Here is a 22,613-nt window from a genome sequence, read left to right as displayed (position 1 = left end):
GGAGGGGTATTTTCGGGGGTCTCTCATGTGGCCCGCCTCTCCCATGCACAAGGGGCACAGGTGCCAGTGTGCCGGCACTGTCCCTGTGTGTGAGAAGCTACAATAGTTCTGTCGGGAATGCACAATTGCTTTGTGATAGAAATGGGATTCCTGATAACATAAGGCTTGCGCCAAAGCCAGACAGAAACCACCACTCTAGTCAGGGTAAGGGAGATACACGCTGAAGATAACCCCTGCTCACCCCCTTGGTAGCTTGGCACAAGCAGTCAGGCCTATCCCAGAGGCAGTGTGTAAAGCGTTTGCGCAACACACACACACCAACAACATACTAGGCACACCACAAAAGGAACTCCCAGCAAGGTTATATATATAAAAATAGCCTTTGTATTATCATAAACACATTAGAAGAGTAATCACACACTATACACTGTGCCAACTGGCACTAGGCAGTATTTACAGGGGATTATATGCACATGGCAGGGCCAATTGGGCCACTGTCAGAACCATGACATAGTAGCAATAATAAATGTAGAACACAACCAGTAATTTCTGGCAACCACTATACTCAGCATTATCCTGCAACATAAATCATGGTATGCATTCAGAATTACATCTGGCATAAAATAAATTTTGTGCCAACCTCATAAGCCTAAACATATTAGACCATAACCTTCTAATCATAAATCACATTAGGTATAAGTCACAATGGAAAATAATTTCACAAGCATAATCCACATTATGCAAATCACCTCATAAACATAAACCACATTAGAGGCATATATCATGGTGCATAAATCATAGTACATGAATTACATTTCCTGCGCACCACATAAATTACATTAGGGCCTTGCGCCCTATCAACCCCACAGTCCCCCTGGCCCACTGGCCTTCTCAGAGGGCTCAAATGCCCTATTTCCATAATGTCAGGGCGGGTGCCAATGTAGCCGGATTTGCAAGTGCGCAAATTGCGCTGGGGCAGAGGAGTGCATCTCACTCCTATCTCACCAAAAATGCCCCAAAAGAAATGTCAGCCTAAACATTGCAGCGGCCGCTAATTGCCGTGCAGCCGTGAAAATCAAATGTGGGCACGGGTACTGACTGTGCCCTGAGAGCCCAACTGGGAAACAATAAAACAATTATGCCCAAAACGTTGCAGCAGCCCGCGCTGATGTGGTACAGCTGGGAATAAACAAAGTGAAGGGGTCCTGTCAAATCTGGGCCTCTTCAACCCCACGGGGCTTCTCTAAATCAGATTGCCCTCATCGGTGCAGCTGCCCTCTAGCAAGTGGGCAGCCCTAAAAAATAGCCATGCAGGAGAAGTACGGGCACCCCTGAGCTGTCTAGACCCCCACGGGTGCCCTAACAACCGTGTAGCCCACGTCGGAGCGGTTCGCCCTCTGGCGGGTCCATTCAGATAGAAAAAAGGCACTGGCAATGTGCCTCGCACAGGTCAACCATGTCCCACATAAAGCCCTCACTCACCGGGGCTCTGCAGTCTCTCTTCCCGCCGGGGACCGTTAGTAGGGACCTCCGGTCTTCGGTGTTGGTGGAAGGTGGGCCGGCACACATCCCCAGCCGGCCCGACCACAGAACCTGCTCTCCTTCACCTGGTCCATTTCAAGGGACACAGGACTCCAGCGTGGATCCCACGAGGCTCCAACGGCTTACCCCCGCAGGCAGGACTTCCTCCTTCCGGCCATGGGCTCCACCCCAGGCCAGGCAGGTGTGTCTGGCTTCCTGGTCACACTGGGCCGTGGTAGTGATTTCTCCGGAATGGAGGGTGGGCACCCGCAAATAAAATACCGCAGAAGCAGGGTGGGCACACGCCAAAAGTAGCAGAATAAGCGGGATGGGCACCCGCATTCAAATAAAAGCAAAAGCGGGGTGGGCATCCACAATCAGCATCACAGGGGAATCCCTAAGATGGGGATTCCCTCTCAAAGGGCTGCAGCTCAGCACTGCGCAGCACACGCTCCTTTACTTGGAGAAAATCTAAATAAAGCGCTCACAGGGAGCAAGATGCAGCACAAAGTCCTGGAAGATTAAGGGGGCAATGCTGGGCCCAGGGAGGCAAGCCCTCATGGCGGTTCCTCCCGGGCCCCAGCAGTAGCACCAGCACAGCAAGGCCCCAGCAGGATCAGGAACAGCACCAGACAGCATAGAACAGAACAACATGGGGTCACAGCCCCTACCTTTATACTTCTTTCTCTTTTGTTCTGCAGTGTAGGGTTTGGGGGAACCAGATGCAGCTGGTTCGGGAGGGATTTGGAGCACTTTGTTCAAGCTCCTCTTCCCCTTTCTCAGCTGGGGGCTAGGTGATCAGACACTCCACAGGGGGGGGAGTTAACATTGTACAGGCTGTTCACAGTGCCATTTAGAGTCAGGGGATTATTCCTCCCACTACTCCCAACGCAGATGTCGCTTTCAGCCTAGTGCTGACTCACTCTGCCCCTCCTGGAGCTACACACACCTCCCAGCCCCTGTCACTCACAACCTAGACATGCAATTCACATCAGGCAGGCAGACACATAGCACACAAAAATGACAACTTCTAAAAGTGGCTTTTCCCAAATATTCATAATAAGTCTACGCACACCACTGCGCAGCATTCATTATTACAATTCCAAATATACTAAACTCGACCACTCTGCTCCTCCCATATCAGGATTTACCACTGACACACTGATCAGGGAATCCCCAATGCATTCCTATGGGACGGCATGCAAATCTCACCAATGTAACACAGAGAGTGCACACACTTTACACTGGACAGCAGTGCTAAAGTGCCCAGAGGCCTAAAACCACCAACAACATGTCAGAAATAAGGCTGGGAGAAAGGCAAAAAGTTTAGGGATGACCCTCCAAAAAGTGCCAAGTCCAACACTTTGCAAGAAATAAACAACTAAAAGAGTAATTGCTTTCTACGCAGTAATTAAATCAAATAATAATATAATTTGCTTCAATCAAAGAATGGCATGCATGTTGGAACACAAAACAAAACACTGGCTCTTAGGTGCTTGCAACAAATCTTATTTTATGTAAATTGAAATGCTCATGTATATTTACAAATATCTACAGGCTGCCAAAATGAGATGCAGTATAGGAGTGACATATGCTATAGTGACATTTGGTGCTCAGTGCCAGTGGTGCAGTGAATTTCATATATTCAAAGTGAAATTATGTACAAATTACAAGGGAGAAAATCTAAAGGTGGTCAGGACAGAGGAGAAAACAATATCTTTGGTGATTAGCACAATCGCTTATTGATTTGAACCAAGAGACTTGATCTGAGTCATATATTATCTTCGACGTTTCAACCCTGACAAGGCATTATTAAGGTGTCATGGCGGGTCTTCTTCAGGACAAGGGTAAGGAAGACTGCTTGAAAGGAAGGGAGGTAGGTTTTAATGGGTGTTCCAACTGAAAAGGGACAGGGGAATGACAAGGCTGAAATTTCAACTGTTACTCACACCACACAGGGTTGGGTTCACTGGGGCGTCCTGCAATGAGTGAAGTCTGCCAGTGGATCTATGGAAAGTTAGATCAAACAATTAAGCTTAGGATTAAATCCCCGTAAAGAGCAGGTGAGAAACAGAATGTGTGTGGTCAATGAGTCTTACCTGCAAATGTCAGGAAAACTCGAGATTGTGAATGTGATTCATGTAAAGCAGTCTTTAGGATCTAAAAGTAAGTACATTGAGTGAGGCACAGAGTATGGTGTAATCTAGAAGACCTAATGGTGAGTATAAACATAGAAGGAAGCCAAGGCATAGGTCAAGGCTTGCCCGTCCTGCGGTGAGAGGCCTACCTAAGTAAATGCTCTCGTGAGTGGACTATTAAAAGAATAATCAGCCGATTTGGAAGAAAACAAAGTTAGCCCTGTCACAGTGGGTAGTCGCCGGAGGTAACTGCTTGGCATGTCAGGGTTGGATTGTTTATTTATTTATTTTATTTATTCAGGGATTTCTATTGCACGAACACAACTCAACAATTGGGTGTCAGAGCGCTTCACATAACCACTAGCTTCAAAATCAGCAGATATTCAATAAAGTACAAGTATATATACTTATTCAATAATATTGAATAATATTCAATAATATTGGCTAATGCTTACCCTTACCCAACCCATAACAGATTGAATAAAAAAAGAAATCACTAGTATATACTAAAACTTGCCCTAACATAATTATGTATCGTAATAAGACCCCAACTGACATCCTAGCTATCTACAACAGTAATATTATTGCTTCTCTAAACAACTATACATCGATCTAGGCACTTGTCTGTAGACAACATCCCTGTAGACGAACTGTTTTAGCCTAGCTGAGTATAGCTATTATAGTTCCATCAAAGAGGGGTAAGCTGGTTCGTGCAATGATCAGTTTCTTTGATCTGCGATTAACAGGACTTAATCCAGCTTACAGTAGCCTACTTGAACAGCTGAATGTAGTGATCGACGGGTTGTCTGCCAAACTCAGAATAGTCTTAGTGTAGCCTGATGTTTGTTGTTTGAGAAATGAACCCATCATAAAGGACTGCCCAATGAAGGTAATAGTGAAATACCGAATTCTAAATTCCGAATTTTACCGATTCGGAATTTAGAAATCAATATTTCAGATGTAGGTAAGAATTTGGTAAAAAATACCGAATTCCTAATATTCGTTATTACCGAATCGGTAATTGAGATTCGGTAATAACAAATACCTACCCATTCATTCCTATTGGCTTTTAGGCCCATAGGAATTAAAGTAAAGACATTCGGTATTACCGATTCGGTATTACTGAATCGGTAATACTGGGAGGTATTTCAAGGGTGCAAGGGTGTCCAAAGGACACCCAGTTGCACCCCTGAAATGTGCATGTGTGCACATGTGGCACACATGCTTGCCCTAAGGGCATGGATGTGTGCCACATGGCACTTAAAAAAAGCAAGAAAGTGCTTTTTTAAAGGAATTGGATAATTACCACCAACTTGAAGTTGGTGGTAATTACCAATTTCTTAAGGCCCAAAAGCACTCTTTTATGTGCTTTCTACATTGCATTTAAGGAAACGGTATTGCTGATTCCTTAAATGCAAGGCCAATTAGGAATCGGTATCAAGGAATCAGTATTTACCGATTCCTTATTACGGAATCCTTCCCTACATCACGAATACCTAAATACCGGTTGGTAACAGTGAAATTTACCGAATTTCACCATTTCCAACCGGTATTTGGGCCATCTACATCGGGCCCTAAGACTCTTTTTTGAATCACGGACCATATGTCTTCCAATATCTGGTGGGAGCGAATTCCAAATGCTTGGTGCAGCTCCTGTGAATGCTCTATTGTATAATCTCTTCTTACGGAAGAATACTGGTTTCAGTAAAACATCTTTAGATCCTCCCGAAGGTCTACTGCCTCCCGACATCGTGATTTTCTGGGCCTGGTAACGTGGAGTTTTGTGGTGCATTGCCTTGTGTGTGATACATGTAATCTTCAGCTGTATTCTTGTATCGTATGGTAGCCAATTGAGCGCTTTCACATGTGGAGTGATGTGGTCAAATCTTTTTGATCCCGTTATAAGTCTAAAATGCAAAAATAACGGTTGATGGACAGAATGCAGAACAATGTCATACATTCACCCCAGTACAGAGATCTGGGCCTAAATCCATTGTTTTTTTGCACTCCACACCACCCCAGTTCAGACATGGCCATATGCAAATCAGCCTTGACCCTGTGCCTCATGGCAACAGTACAGCCCGAACTGCCAAGCCATGTCTTTCCTGGACCGGAATCAAGCATCCTAGGACCGGTTTCTGGCTATCAGTTGTCTTCAGCCAGGATAGCTTGACTCCAGTGGTGTGGAGAGCATGGGACTCACGTCTGAGCATACCCATCCCACTCGGGGTGACAAATGCAAAAATAACAGTTGATGGACAGAATGCAGAACAATGTCATACATTCACCCCAGTTCAGAGATCTGGGCCTAAATCCATCGTTTTTTTGCACTCCACACCACCCCAGTTCAGACATGGCCATATGCAAATCAGCCTTGACCCGTTATAAGTCTGGCTGCTGTATTGAGAAATGCTTTTAGGGGAGCTGTAGAGATCTTAGGAAGCGCTGAAAGGGTCAAGCGTCCGTACTCAATTCTTGCTATGACCAGTGCCTGGACTGCCATTTTGAGATCATCTGATTCGATGAACGGCTTCAATTTTTTGAGATAACTCAGATTGAATCGTGCATTTTTTGCCATTGTGTTGATGTGGGTTTGCATGGGTTTTATCCAGTGTGAGTCCAAGACATTTGGTTGAGTCTACTAGAATCAGGGAACCATTTAGCGCAATGATCATCTTGGTCCATTCCTTAATCCTGGCCAGCCGCAACCCCTGGAGGGAGTTCCGTGGGGCAAGCAGGCGTGGCGGGGGAAGGGCAGGGCGCATTTTGCGATGCAGGGCGCGCTACGAAATTCAAACACGGGCTGCGTCTGATCCTGGCTGCGCTTTTAGGAGGAGAGATCAGGAGGAATTCATTTTTTTGCATTAAGCTTAAGATGATTGTCACCTAGCCATTCAACAGTTCTCTGCAGTGCTTGGTTCATTATGCAGATCTCTTCTGGAAATGAAAGCTTCATATACAGCTAGGTGTCATCTGCATACATGTGGAAGGAAATGTTAGCCTGTTATACTTCTGTTATAGGATGAATAGTGATGGGTATAGAGTTGATCCTTGTGGAACCCCAATCTGAATTGGCTATGGAAGGGATCGCTTATTGTTCACTAGGAATCTTTGCGATTGTGATCATCCATCAGTTCAGAAGGGGGTTGAAGTTAATTGTTGCAATGTAATGTTAGACTTTCAGAGTTCAGACCTTTAGTGACTCTAACCTAATGCTTGAGTTTGACTGATTGTGATGATGTGGTAATCAGACCATTCACAGGGGACGATTGAGACCGAATGGACCGCATTTTCTTTGGATATGATCCAATCTAATGTAGCACCTTTGGAATGGGTTGGCATGGTACAGGCTTGCACTAGTAAGTGGTCAGTTAGGAATTCTTAAAGAGTATTGACCTGATTATCATTGAAATCATTCCAATGAAGATTGAAGTCTCCTAGGAGAATATCATTGGCGTGAGGTTCTGAGTTTGCTGTAGTAATTTTCATTAGTTGGTCTATGAATATCAAGTTTTGCCTGGGGGATGGTAGAATGCATGTAATTAGTACAGTTTGTTGTCTGTGAATCGTACTGAGAGCCCCCCATATTCACGTGACTCTATGGTTCTGAGTTAACTTGGGTTGGGTCTGGGGTGTGCGGTGGCTGGTCGCGGTTTGTATGTTTTGGTTTATGGCTCGTGGCTGGTGGGTTTGTCCTTCTCTGGAGCTGTTTTCTGCCTTTAATTAACCCCTAGGCTTGTGGTTGAGAGTATCGTCCTTGGTAGGTGTTGCTTGGCGCAGGGTATTCCCTGGTGTACCTGTTTGGTTTTGGGTCTCCCTGGTCTTGTGGCGTGGGGGTTACCTCACCCCTCTTGTGGTCCCCTCTGGTTTCTGTTCCATGGTCCAGTTCAGTCTGGTTCCGAATTTGGGGCTGTCAGCCTCTTGAGGGTATCTTTCCTTGGATGGGGCCATGTGGTTCCCTTATTTCTTGCTGGGGTGTTGTGCTTTGCTGAGTTCTGGCTCTCCTTGTGCTTTTCCTATCTAGGTGCGGTGTCAGTTTCCGGCTGCCTGGTTCTCCGATTGTTCTTCTGGCCGCACTATGATGCAGTTGTTGGGCAGGGTTTGTCTGGTTGTGTCCCGGTGTCCCCTGCATTCTTTGTTGGCCTGTCATGTGTCCCGCCTCCTCCTCCTAGTCTGGGTGCTTTGGCGATCGTCCTGTGCCAGGACTCGTGGTTTATGGTAGACGTTCTTGCCCTCTGGACTGGTCCTACTCTGGGTTTTTCATTAGTGGCCTTTTAGCTCGTGGGTGGCCAAGGCAGTCTGGGTGTGGCGGCTTGCACTTTGTTCAGTGCATCCGCCCTTCCTGGTTTGGTCTGTGTGGTCCTGCCCTTGCCTGGTGCTCGGCGTGTGTGCCTTGGCTCTGCTGTTGGGTCTACTCCTCCTTTTCTTGTGCTGCTATGCTGTGGGCCTCCCTGGTGGTGATGTGATCTGTCCTGTTTTTGTCCCTGTTGCACTTGTTTTCTGGTTGGGTCTGGGGTTTTCAGGTCTTCCCCTGCTTCCTCTCAGTTTTCTTCTGGTGTTGGCTGTGTGGCCTTTCAATGTTCCTTCCATTGTCAGCTTTGGTACACTCTCTGTCAGTTCTGCTGCTGTGGCAGTGTGGTGGCTGTGATGCGCTGGGAGAGGCTGCCTTCTGGCCCTGTGGGCACCCTTCCAGACTTCTGTGCCCTGTGCGGTGCTTTGTCTGTTCTGGTCCTCATGGTGTCTGTTGTTCTAGTGGTGTGTTAGCTTTGGTCTTCGTTTCCCTTCTGGGGTTTGGCCTTTGGGCTTGCCGTCTCAGAGGTGGCACTTCTTTCCGGCCTTAGTTTGTTTGTCCTTGCCTTGTTGCCTTCATGGTGGTTTTTGGGCTGGCTTCCTTCTGCTTTGCAGTTTTAAACGGGTGGGGGGCAGTGGTGCCTGGGTGCCCTGCTTGTCGTTTTTTCAGTGGTTGGCTGCCTCCATGTTGAGGTGATTGCTTCTCCTTTCCAGGATCCTGGTTCTTCTGGGCCTTGGTTGTGTCCCTGCTGCTTTGTCCCTGGCTTACTGATGGGTCTGGCTGCTAGGGTGTCTTCTTCAGTCTGTGGCTTCATCACTGTCCTTTTGGGTTTGGCCATCTCTGGTGGTTTGTTAGCAGGTGCTTCTCCTCTGTTGTTGGTTCTTCTGTTTGCTTAACTTGGGATCTGGCTTTTGTTGTGGTATTCCTAGGTGTTCTTTGGGGGTTCTGAAGGCCAGTTTCCTAGCTTTGGTATGCTCCAGAAGTAATGAGTGGGACGAGGACAGGAGGGACCTGGGGGTTATGTCCTATTACTTACCAGTGATCTTCATTATTCCTAGTCTTGTTGTCCTTGTATAATTCATTATGCCCCCTCCTCCCACCTTGAGGGTTAGCCTTATTCTTGGTGGCTTGGTAGTTCAGGTGGAATGCTGGGTAAGTACTGGTTATGTACTCCCAGTGGGACAAGGTGGGTAAGGGTCTCAGCATTCCTCTGTTCTTTATTCTGTTAGGGAGATGATTATCTCCAAAAGTAATGAATGGGACGAGGACAACGGGACCAGGAGTAATGAAGATTAGCGGTAAGTAATAGGGCATTAACTATTATAACAACAAAGTGATGGAAGGAATACTAGAGTAAACCTTGGCCATTGGCGCTCTTTTGCGACTAGATTCCTGTATAATGGTATCAGCCCACTATGCCATTCTAGACCAGCTATATGCCCATATGCCTGCTAAGGCCTCATCAGTGAAGTATAGCTTGAGTCCTATGGCTGGTTTCTGTCAGAGGTGGTATGGTGTGGAAAACAACACTGGACTGGAATGAGGCCCAGAGTAATTACCAATGTCTACGAATAAAAGCATTTCTCCCATTGCATTTTCGTATACCGCAGTTTAAATATAAAGATGCAGTTATTATAAGGCCTGGGCAGTGAACTTTGCTCTGTTCGCTGAGTTTGAACAGTTGTCTGCACTCTGCACTCCATGGAGCTCACGGAGTGCAGAAAACTCTGCTTCGTGATGTGCGCCCGTGATCGCGAACAGTAAGTTTTGCGAGCGGCAGGAATACTAATGCAAACTGCAGTTCACACTGCACTCCGCCACTCGTGGAACTTCAAGGAGGTTTTTGTACCTTTGCGGAGTTCCGCTTAGCAAAACTCCTCAAACTACGCATAGGCCTGGTTATTGTACATTAGTCCTAGCTGAATATAAAAAAAAAAAAACTTTTCTACTTTTGAAATCCTGAATGATTTTAACAGTTCTGAGGAGAGGGTCTATTATGTATAACCCCTTCCAAAATACTGTGTAATCATTTTTACTGGTCAATGTTTACTGATATGAGACCGGTATTCTGGCTCTGATTTGACAATGTTGAACATTTGGATAAATGAAGCATGAATGCTAAAGGGCCAAAATTAGTATGGTGATTGTTTTTATAATCTGTTTTGTGCATTTGATCTAAACTCCATCAAGTATTATACTACTAACTAATCGGATATTGTTACGATTCATTAATAATGTGTTAATAATATGATCTATAGTAGATGAAACCTCCTTTGTTGGTAAATACCTTAGATTTTAATAATTGCAGTGGCACAGACAAATAGTTGGTTGTCAGGGCTTTTTTTCATTATTCAATATTTGTTAGACACCCCTTCTGGTAACCAAATCCTCTGGTTCTTCTCAAAGTATTGTTGTATACCTCAGTTAATATAACATATTATAGTACATTTCATCCTCCAAGCAAACCGCAGAATGTGTCAACTCCAATTCTGCTTTTAGTTTAACCCCTTCACTGCAGCGGCTATTCCGCCGCAGTGCTAAGGGGGCGGGGCGGAAATGCGGCGGGCGCATGCTGGTGACGGAACCGCTCCGTCACCAGCGTCGGTTGCGCTGTGCTTATGACGGAGCGGTTCCGTCATGGCCCCGTCCGCTCAATAGAACGCTGAGCGCAGGCGCGGAATTCGCGCCGCGCAGGAGCGTCGGGCAGGCCATGACGGAACCGCTCCGTCATCAGCACAGTGCCACCGCAGCTGATGACGGAGCGGTTCCGTCATCAGCAGGGGAGGGGTTAAGAAAGGCCACCCTTCTCTCTGGAACATGGTGTTGCAGGATACATTCACAAGGATCTTCTGCTGCATGAAAACCATGCCCACCTTTCATGAGAACACTGTGTCTTTCCTCAGATGTAGCTCCAGCTGTCAGGCAGACTGTGTGTGAACAGGGCAAAATAAGTGTGAACTATATGTCTGCCAAGAATGTAGATGACATTTTTCTCAATGCTACAACTGAGCTTCAAACCAGTTTATATTATAGTTTATATTTATTTATTTATTTAAAGGTTTGATTAACAATATGTGTATTCAAGAACTAATCATTCAATTGATGTTCTCATTCTAAATTATTTATTGGCTACACATCTAGTGCTTGTAGTATTTTCCTACTGTTAGCAAAAAATGGACTGTATAAAATACACAGAATATTTTTATATGTACTGAGGAAAAAAATGTCTTTGTGTTCACACTCAATATTTGAGCGACTCTTGCTCTTAGAGACAAGAAGATTTGAGACATGAACAATGTCTCCTTGGTCAATCACACAGACCTGTTGTGCAAGACTGGCCTGCCAAACCTCTTGACTAAAACCCTCTGAAAAAGGTCAAGAGCGACATGGGACCTGATATAGATCTCGGTGGGCAGGCTACTCTTTCACAACAGTGAGGGATATCCCATCTGCCAAAATATAAATCCCATAGATTATAATGAGATTTATATTCCGTCACCATTGTCATGGAGTAACCAGTCTGCTGAGATCTAAATCAGGCCCATAAAGTTTAGAGACTGTTATAGTGGAGTGCTGGTAATGAACCAATGTGAATATGCACAACACAGCTAGCCTTGTTGTTAATTGAATTTTAGGACCAACTATTGTATAGACCAAGAACCATATTTTAGGCATTATGTATCCTTTTTTTTTTAAATGAGTACAAAATTCAGCTCGTTTTTTTACCGTATTGTTTTCTCATGGAGATTGGTCAATTGGTTCCCCTTTTTCTGGACTATTTACTTGGAATTACCAGAAGTTTGAAATAAATGTACATCTCTTTCAGGAAATGTTGGCTTCTACCCCTTCTGAAAATATATTCTGCTCGCTCTGTGAAGGAAATGCCATGGCTTGGTAGCATTGTTGATTCTTCCACCATATTCAATTTCTTAACATTGCTTTGGACTAAGTATGTTGCAATTGAAGTAAGTGTTGGCATAGAGTAATACATATGAACACCAAAGGAGAAGATAGAAATTCAAAATTCAATAGCAAAATCATGCCAGACCCATGAAAGGCAACTAAACATGTGCCACATGAACACACTGACAATTAGTGATCCAAAACACAGAAAATAAACCCATAATGTTATATGCAGGACTTCAATCCCTCATTCGATGAGACACCACAACTTAATTCAACCTATAAACAGCCAACTCATGCCTAGGGCCAATGTCATGTGTTCCTGGAATCAGTAAAATAAAAAGAAACATGGAATTACAATGGAATTGAATAACCTCTATAAGTTAAGAGCACCTGTGATAATACAGGTGACTATGTGAAAACATGACACTAGTGGAGATCAAGCAAAAACGTGTACAATTGTATACAATCAGTATGGTATTGGAGAAGAGACGTTAAGCGTGCAGCCATTACTAATATAGCACACATACTGTCACTCAAGCAACAGCCATTTGCTAATGCTAGAACGCATGCAGGGAGTGTCAAGCCAGAGATAATGCCAGGCAACAGCTGTAAGCAAAGGTACATGAATATCATACTTAACACATGAATTTACCAAGATCAGTCATTGTGTTACTGTGGGTGGTGACGCCATCACCCCTAGTTTCATGCCCAAATAAAAAGGCATGCTACCCTGGTACTCTGGAGTACACTTTGCTCAGACATTTAACAACAACCTACTAGAACACTTCAAAATTCCCTTCAGCAGTGCAAAAGATAACCAATGCTGCAGGCCAAATTCCAGCTGCTCATTACTTCATTGATGGAAAGAAAAGAGCTCTCAAATATTGACATTCAAATAAAAGAGCTGCTGAAAATTTCGCACTTCATTAGGATTCATATTTTGGAAAGGTCAGGGTGATATAATGAATACAGTATAATAATATTTACTCTAGATTAAAGACAAAAACATGATTCCAGTCCCTTTATGAATAGCTTGCAATTCATACAGGAAAGCAGAGGAAACCTGAAAACGAGAAAGCTGCAAGCATGAAAATTCATCTATTTATGTCCTCTTGAATATTCTGTTGGTGAAGGTAGCATGGGCAAGAAGAGGAAACGCCCCTCTGAGTTGCTATATCATACGTATATAACCTAAAAATAGTGCCACGTTGTTTGTCTTCATCCAGATTGTTTCTGTCTTTAATATTGTATATTTTATTTCGTTAAAAAAAAGTTCTTAACTGAGTTACAGATGCCCACAATAAATCAATGCTCAATACATCTGTACAGTGATACCCAGCAGATCATGAAGTAACATAGCAGAACAAATTTGCACCAAAAAAATAAATAAACAATAAGTACTAAAATATCATACATCATCAAAAAAGCTTGCCCAAATATTCTTAAAACGCAGATATAACTTAATGCATTTGGTTCCAAGTATACCAGCTTAGAGTAAATAAATATGGCAGAACGTAAGCTATGACTCAAAAACTCGGAGCGCCGGGGGGGGGAGGGGGGTTGTTTGGATAGGGTTTATTGGAATCGGTCCAAACTCCAGCAATGCATAATGAGGCAATAACTATCACAATTGCAATCACCTCTGAGTATCTGGGGTGAATAACACATTTATAGGCCAGCATATATCTTTAGCAAATACAGATCATATCCTGAATAGAAAGAGAGATGCCACACAGTTCCAGGAAAAACATGGCAAACAATATTGGACGAATACAAACAACATTTGAGGCAGCTTGCCTTGTCACTAACATCGCTATCGCCTTTTAGCAACACAGGCGTAGCGATGGAAATATTTGCGCTAAGCGCGAATATCTCCAAAAAGCTAACACCTGCTCAGACCAGTTCTTAGCCATTATATCCAACGGGAGGTGGATATGATGGCTAAGACCCTGTTGGCGATAATGCGTGAATATCGCTGTATTCTCAGCGATATTCACAGATTTTGCTGCTATTGCCAGGAATTTTATCGCTTTTGAGATAAACGTTGCTAATAGCACGTTATCTCAGCGATAAAATCCTGTGATGGGCGGCGATAAAAAAATTGCCGCTAATCCTACTTAGCGATAAATATCACTATTTGTTGATAATATGCCCCTTAATTCCGACCCTAGAAAATTTCCCGTCTGGGTCTTTTTAATTTTTTTGTAGATTTTATATAGCGCGAACTCGACCCGAAGGTATGGGAGCGCTTTACATGAACACCGTATTTACATTACACATTCAGGCACTGGGGAGATTAAGTGATTTGCCTAGAATCACAGGATGTGGACACAACCTCGAGGCTCGAACCCTGTTTTCCAGCACCAAAGTCGGCAGTTTCCCTCTCAAAATGCCTAAAAGGTTAGTCTGGGACTCAGTGGTAGCCACCAACACTTGCCTGATTTACTTGTACCTGCCAATACTTGCCTGAGAGAGGGAGAAGCCATGCCTTTGCCTCCCGCACCACTGTTGACCACTCTTCCTGACATCTCTCACGCTTCCATGCGCATAAAAGCAGGACGCTGGCCTGCAGCAGGGGACAGCCCAGGCATTAACAGGGCAATACCCGGGCTAAGGGCAGGCCTGCATCGCCTAGAAGAGGCTGGGATGGGCCACCCCCCTGACATCTGGGATTTGGTGGGACGTTTGTGGGCAGTGCACCTTTATTTACAGCATGGCCAAGCAGAAAACTGAAAACACAGAATCGGGTGTGAAATAGGTAACACATTCGACTCCTTCCTGTTGAGAGCAGCAGACATGTTGTCTAAAGAAATCGAACTGATGGAGCAATGCCTCTCTGGAAGAGGTAAGAACTGTTCTGCTCCCAAATTGTGTGGGTACTTCACCAGCTATGTCAAACTGTAACACTGGGCCCGTTTCACAGTACTAACTTAAGAAACTTAAGACAAAATCCTAAAGTTACTACCATTTTGGTATTCACAGAAGGCACTTACTTATTTTGAAATTCACAGAAGGCACTTACTCATTTTGGTATTCACAGAAGGCACTTACTCATTTTGATATTCACAGAAGGCGCTTACTCTTGACTGATGGCTAGCTAAAGAAATCCGCATTAGCCCCCCAACCATCACAGCCCTGCACAATACCAATGGAAGAAGGGCTCCAAATGGGATGGGCGGGTAGCCGTATTGCCCTCAAAGGGAATAGTGAACGTATGGGCGGTAGGGTTGTTGCTGACTTCGAACAAGTGCATACAATCTTCCAAAGGACCCAGCCGTTTAATCAAGAAGAGAGCCTAAATCACCCCCAGAGGCATGCCCTGTTATGAATCTCCCAGCCAATATTCCGGAACTGAAACCCGCTCAGCAGGAATCTACTGAGAAGTTAATGCATAAAATTCAATGTTGGCTGACTAGATTCTATATGGGATTTTGTTTATCAAGTGTTTCTAGAAGATATTGTCTTAAAATTCTTGGGTACACCCTAATCAGTGGTGAACAACAGATTTAATCAAAACAATCAATGCATTTAATTGTGAAAGAATTAAACAAATCGTGAATAATAATTACTCAAGTGATACAGCGGGCAAAAATATACTTCAAAAAAAGTCATATTTAATATATGTTCGGATCTTTTGGTCAGGGAAAAGATAAAAAGCAACAAAACATAGCTAGAAAGGTGACGTTAGTTAGCCTGCACAACAACTATGTTGATTTCTTTCCAAAAATTCTATACAATCAATGTCTATAGGGAAGAGATGTCGATGTCGACGTTTTGGTCTATGGTGGCGATGAGACCGTCAGACCATCATCAGGACGGATAGTTGACAAAAGATACCAAATGGTATTATCCTCAAATCTTGTGACTTCAGTCAAATAGGCATATAACTTCCAAATTTGAACGAAAACTGTCGTCTCTGATTGTGAGAATCTAAGAGACAATACCAACACTTGATAAACAAAATGAAGGCACCCTTCTTTCTTTGATAACTTTACCGCCCAAGCCTCCAAGGGTTTAGTTGGTTCCCACCCCTTTTTGAGATTAGATTCTATACGGGCAGGACAAAATTATATAAACATCTCATTATGGCCAGAAGAGTAAACTGGGTGGGGTTTGTGACTAAAACCATAGGAGAGGCTTGCTTAGTTATACATTTTAACAGTCAATGACTGGTAGGTGACTTATTGAGAATATTGCCTAATACGCCATCACTCTGAACCACGATTTTTGCACTACTGTTAGGTTTTTTCTATAAAACCCCTAGGCCAATCACAGCTGTATATACTAGGGTAAATGCTTCTAACTCCTCCTGCCCATTTCCCAACCCCTACCCTGACCAAATAAGTACTGTCATACTGCTCAGCAATAGATGCACACCACTAGGAGATCTTGATGTGTGAGACTGACTTCATTAATCTCTAGTAAACCTTCCTGGAAAAAGTGGTATGTCTCTCTCACCGGAGAGACTGTATTCAGTAGGAGGTGACCACGAACCCTTAAAAAATCATTCAATTGAACATAGCGGGTTACATCCAGAAAAAAAGTAACTCTGACTGGCTGGCACTGAAGACACAACATGATATTTTATGTTTCAAAGAAACCTTGGAAATTGATAGTGTTCATATAGATGGATACCCTTATCAGACAGATGTGGTGCGCTCTAGAGCTGGCCACCACAGTGGGGAGATAGTAACCCTAGTAGCTAATACGACTAGGCTTAAGGTAACAAAATCTTTGAATATTTCTTCCAATTACCACATCCTTTTGTGTGAGGGTCATAAAGGTCGGCACGGGATCCATATCAACTTTTATAATAAAAACTTTGAAGGTAATATGGCAACCATCAATCAATCAATCAATCAATCAATCAATCAATCAATCAATCAGGGAATTGTAAAGCTCACTACTCACCCATCAGGGTCTCAAAGCGCTGGGTGGGGGGTCCGTAAAACTGTCTAGCTGAACAGCCAGGTCTTGAGGGTCTTCTTGAATGTGTTCATGGAGAGGACTTGTCTGATGTGTGCCAATAAGTTGATCCATGTATTGGCTGCAATGTGGGAGAAGGATTGCCCAACTGCTCTGGATCTGTGGATGCGTGGGGTTTCAGCCAGTGCGAGGTTGGAAGATTGTAAGTTTCTTTTGGGTACGTGGAAGTTGATTCTGTCGTTGAGATATTTGTGTCAGTTTTTGTGTAGGCGCTTGTAGGCGTGAGTGAGGAATTTGAAGGTAACTCTCTTCTCCACTGGGAGCCAGTGCAGTCTACTTAGGTGCTGGGTGATGTGTTTGTGCTGGGGGATGCCGAGGACTAGTCTGTCGGCAGTGTTCTGAATAGTCAGGAGTTTGCGGAGTATGGACTTGTTGATTCCGGCATAGAGTGCATTTCTTTAGTTCAGTCTGCTGGTGATGAGTGTGTGATGACTGTCTTCATTGACTCAGGAGATCTACTTGAAGGTCTTGCGGAGGATATGGAGGGTGTTGAAGCAGCTGGAGGGGACGGCGTTGACCTGGCGATTCATGGTGAGTGATGAGTTGAGTATGATGCCAAGGTTCTTGGTATGGACTGAGGGGTAGGTGGGATTCCGAAGGTAGTCAGACACCATGTGTTGTCTTATGCTGAAGGAGTGGTAGAGAGGATAAAGACTTCTGTCCTTTCGGCGTTGAGCTTCAGGCAGTTGTTGGTCATCCAGACTGTGACATCTTGCATTCATTCCTTGAAGTTGAGTTTGGCGGTGGCGGGGTCTTTGGTGAGGGAGAGGATGAGTTGGGTGTTGTCCGCGTAGGATGCGATGTTGAGGGCATGTTGCCGGACGATGGCTGCGAGGGGAGCCATGTAGATGTTGACCGGTGAGGAATGATTGGATCCAGTCCAGGGGTGTTTCTTGTATGCCTGCGTCATGTAGTCTGCTTACTAGTGTGCAGTGGAAGACGGTGTCGAAGGCCACTGATAGGTCGAGCAGGATGAGGGCTGCAGAGTGGCCTTGGTCCAGGAGGGTGCGGATGTCATCTGTGGCGGCGAGTAGGGCGGTCTCTGTGCTGTGGCTGCTTCGGAATCCGGATTAGGATGGGTCGAGGACGTTCTCTTTGATGAAACATGTACGTTCCCTGTTGACTGTTTTCTCTGCAACATTGTCTTTGAAGGGGAGGAGCGAGGTGGGCCGATAGTTCTTGATGTCTGTGGGGTCAGCTGTAGGCTTCTTGTGCAGGGGTCTGACTTTTGCACGCTTCCAGTCTTCTGGGAAGGTTCCTGTTTTGAAGTTGGTGTGGATGATGCATTGTAGTTCGGGTAGGATGGTGGCCGTAGCTCCTTAGTAGATGTGAGGGGGGCAGTGGTTGGTGGGGGCTCCCGAGTGGATGCCTTTCATGGTAAAGGCGGTGTATTCAGCCGTGATCAGTATCCAGTTGGAGGTGGTAGGCCGGTTGGACTCTCTGGGGGGCGCAGGGCCGTCTGTGGTGCCTAGTGGGTGGTCGACAAAGTGGTTGTAGAGTGTTGGAACCACTGGAGAGGGATATTAATCACCTCATGAAATCTCACAATAAAACCCTCGATGTAGTTTAGATGGGGGATTTTAATGCCCATAACTGTGGTAGGGTTGGATCCACTGCATGTGGTATGATTGACGGTAATGGGGACTATCTCACTCACCTGTGGCACAATGACTTTGGGAATACTTTGAATAGATTACTAATGAGTTATAGCCTTGGAATATTCAATTCATATGATATTATCATATGCTGTGTAGACAAAGACAAAAACCCTCTAAGAATCCTTCACTTAAGCCTTTTATTGGAAGGAAAAATAGGGTTATTCTGAAATGGTAAAAAGTTGACATTCCAAACTTTAAATAGGGGCATCGTAGCTAAAATGAATCAGGAAATTGTAAAATCTGTAGAGCCAAATACAACTGACAACACCATAGTGGTAACCTTTGAGCAGATCCTAGTAGAAATTAAAGTCAATTTGCTCTGTCCAATTCCGAATAAGAATTGCAAGGAGGTCTGCTGGTTTGATGGCACTTGTTCAAAAGCACTAAAAAACGTTCATGCTGCTTTGAGATCTATACCAAGAGATGCTAACCTGGTCAGATCATTACGCCGCTCATATAAAGAAGCGAGAGTAGCTAGATTGAGGGTGCTGAAGAAGGAGGCGTGGGAGAAACTAAAAAGAGGGCAGCACTAAAGAATAGCAGGGATATTTGGAGTACAATTAAATCCCCTTTCTTAATGAGACAAAGATTACCCTAGCAAAGCATGCGACTATGGAGGCATGGGTAAGGCACTTCATAGAAGTTTTTAGGAAAACAGGAGAGTTGACTGATCCATGCGCAGGCTTACGTCTATCTACCACATGAGGTATAAGACCCTTTAGCTTGAAAGAAATGAAACACGCTCTAAATCAGTGAAGCAGGACCTGATGGGGTCCCGATTAATTTCTTCCGAGATAACCAGGAACTGTAGACGCCACTACTTACTAACGTGTTCAACGCTGTAGCTCGTACAGGTGTTTTGCCATCATGGAAGAAGACGGTCATAATTCCAATCTATAAAAAGGGGATAAGGCTAACCCAAAGAATTATAGACCGATATCATTACTGGAAAACACGCCAAAATTAATGGGTCAGTTCCTCCTGAATAGATTGGAGGACTGGGCGCTTGAAAGGAATATACTAATTACCTCCTTATATTGTTTTAGGAAAGGAAAGGAAACAACTGATGAGTGCTTTACTTTAAATCTGATAATATCTAAGTATATGGCAGCTAAGGAATACCAACTTTATATGGCCTTTATGGATTTATCGCTGCCATGGATTGCATGGTTCTTTTTAATCTGTAGATAATAATGGAAGCTATGGGAAATGAGATGTTGATAATTAATTTTATTCATGAGATTTACTCCCATGCTATGGCTTGTATCTGCCATGGGAGAGAGGGTGAATGCACAAGACACTTTAGACTCACCCGTGGCATTATGCAGGGATGTGTTCTTGCCCTTTTTTATTCACACTGTATACTAATGCTGAGGAAATGTCCCTGGTTGGGTCAACCACAGATGTCCCTTTTATCAACTCATCTCCTGTCCATTACTCCTCTATGCAGATACCCAGTATTGTTGGTATGAACTAGAACACAGTGCAGAAACTCAAAATTCATGAGTAACCTGGATCTGAGGGTAAATGAATCCAAGTCCTTCATACCTTTGGCAGGATCGAAACTAAAGGAATATCCCAGAATGCTTATAGAAGGGCGAAAACTAGAGGTTGTGGATATCTTCAACTACCTAGGGATCATGTTTGATAGTGAAAACCTACCAAAATATGGTAATCAATAGAAGGCTTTTAACCACATCGCTGCAGCGGCTATTCCGCCGCAGTGCTAAGTGGGCGGGGCTCGGCGGCCGCATGCTGATGCCGGAACCGCTCAGTCATCAGCCGCGGTTGGGCTGTGCTCATGACGGAGCGGTTCCGTCATGGCCCCGCCCGCTCAATAGAATGCGCCGCGCAGGTGCGAAATCAGCGCCGCGCAGGCGCGGCGGCAGGGCCATGACGGAACCGCTCCGTCATCAGCACTGCGCCACCGCAGCTGAAGACGGAGCGGCTCCGTCATCAGCATTGAAAGGGTTAGCTGAACTACATCCCGCTTATGCTTCGCTATGCTGCTAAAACATATTCTTTCAAAATGTTTTATTGAGATTTGCATGAAACATATATAGACAAAAACATCAAACAGCAAAAAGAAACAGCCATATTAATAGGGAAGAAGGAGAGGAGAGAAAGAAAAGAGGGAAAAGACCAAGAGATAGAGAAGTGAAAATGGAGAAGAAGAGATCGGGAGCAAAAGGGAAGAAGGGGAGCATAAGAAAGAGTAATCGGAGAGAGACATTTTCTAAACATAAAAGTAAAATACCGTAGCAGCAGTTATAATAAAATCCCAAGAACCCCAGTTTGTGTACAATGTCAAGATCGAAACAGTAAAAAAAGTAAGGAGGCTATGTTGAGCCCTAAAATCATAGGCCATCTAAATGGACACATCAAAACTAAAAGATTACTTCAAGGGGAGGGACAAAGGGAGCCAACATGTCACTGCAAAGGTTAGAAAAACCCCTCAGGGTAGGAGAAGAGAAAGAATAAAGGAGGGTACGAGGGTTGTGCAGAGTAAATTCCTGCACTGGTATAAAACTCCAAATGTCGAGCAGCCAATTCATTTACGCACTTTCTTCATTCAGAACCCCAGGTTCGGTTGCACATGAAGGAGGTATTGCATCCTCAAAGAGGCAGAAAGCTCGAAGTTTAGGTGGCTGTAAGAGGCAGAAATAGTCCACCAGTGGCTGCCATGTGCTGACAAATTGTGTCTGGCGACTGGTAAGCTGTACTGTTATTGTTTGTAGAACTGTAGGCAGAGGTTTATTCTTTGCCACGCTTTAAGTTTTTCTGGCCTATGTTTTCTTCCCTTTTGAAAGACACACAAAACCGGTGGTGCAAACCATTGCACAAACTTGGTTCTTTGAAGTTTTACTTAAGTTTGTTGTGACAACACACAAGGGTGACTTTTTCAAGATAAATTCTTTATGGGCAAGTGTCTTACTACTCCGAGGAAAATATGTATATATGTGTAAATATTGTCCATATATAGTATAGCCTTTCTCTCTGAGTTGTTTTAACATGTATATAGTTATATATGATTTTTTGATTCCATAGACGGATTTCTAATAGCCCTTGTCCTGACGCGTTGACACTTATAGGAAGACACCAGCCAAAAAAATCTACGTTGTATAAATAAAATCCATAAGGAGTACTATAATTAGAGAGGTTGAAAGAATTTAGACCGTTTTGGCTCCTTTTCATTCTGTTTGGTAGATCTTGTTTTATAGGAATGCTTAGCTTTATGTTTATAAAGCATCCTCTTTCAAAAATTTGGGCTGGAACATATGAAAATGATAAAAAACGTTAATGTATTAAAGTATATATATTGTGTATATATGTGCGTGAAAAGTGATGTACATATATGTGTTTGTTTTATTTTGTATACAAGTATGGAGTGAGAACCAAAAAACCCTTTTCTAATTAATGAGAAAATAAAAGAGCAGTTAGAAATTTGTGTTGTGTTTTTTGGTTTGGCCTTGGAGGTTTTAGAAATGAGATAGAATGTATTTACAGATGCGATAAACTTCACACAGGAGGGGATAATTCATTTCTCTCGTCCTTTGGAAATAGATTGTTGTCAATTATTCCCAAGGCATAATTTTTTTGTATACTATGTTATTTACCCAGATGCCATAGGCTTACCGGGTTCCCCCCATTTTTTGTATAGATGTTATTGTTTGTTTAGCCGCCTCTAACATATGAGATTAGACGCCAGTCCTTATGGGTCATGGCTGAGAGAGTCGCAGGTTTAAGACCTAAAACAATCAGTGTAGGGATCTCGGGGATGATATAACCTATTACCTTTTTAATATGACTAAGGATCTCCTTCCAGTAGGTGGCAAGTAGTGGGCAATGCCACCAGACATGGAGGAAATCCCCAATTGCTCTTGTGCAACATCCCGTCACCTCATTTGAAAAACATATTCAATTGACGCCCTCCCTCCCTGCACCATCCCCTCAGTGTGATTTTCATTTTGTATTCTTCTGTAAAATAGACACTGAGGAGAGGAATAGATACATTCTGCCGCTCATGCGTAGACTTAACTTCAGACAATGTTGTCCAGCCTTCTATTATCTCCAGTCATTAGCTGATCCCCTTGTCTGCTATAGCTTGGCTTA

This window comes from Lissotriton vulgaris, chromosome 3_1 (assembly GCF_964263255.1).
Source record: "Lissotriton vulgaris chromosome 3_1, aLisVul1.2, whole genome shotgun sequence".
Lineage (NCBI taxonomy): Eukaryota > Metazoa > Chordata > Amphibia > Caudata > Salamandridae > Lissotriton > Lissotriton vulgaris.
The sequence above is the reverse complement of the archived record's forward strand: the minus strand, read 5'-3'. Positions refer to the sequence as shown.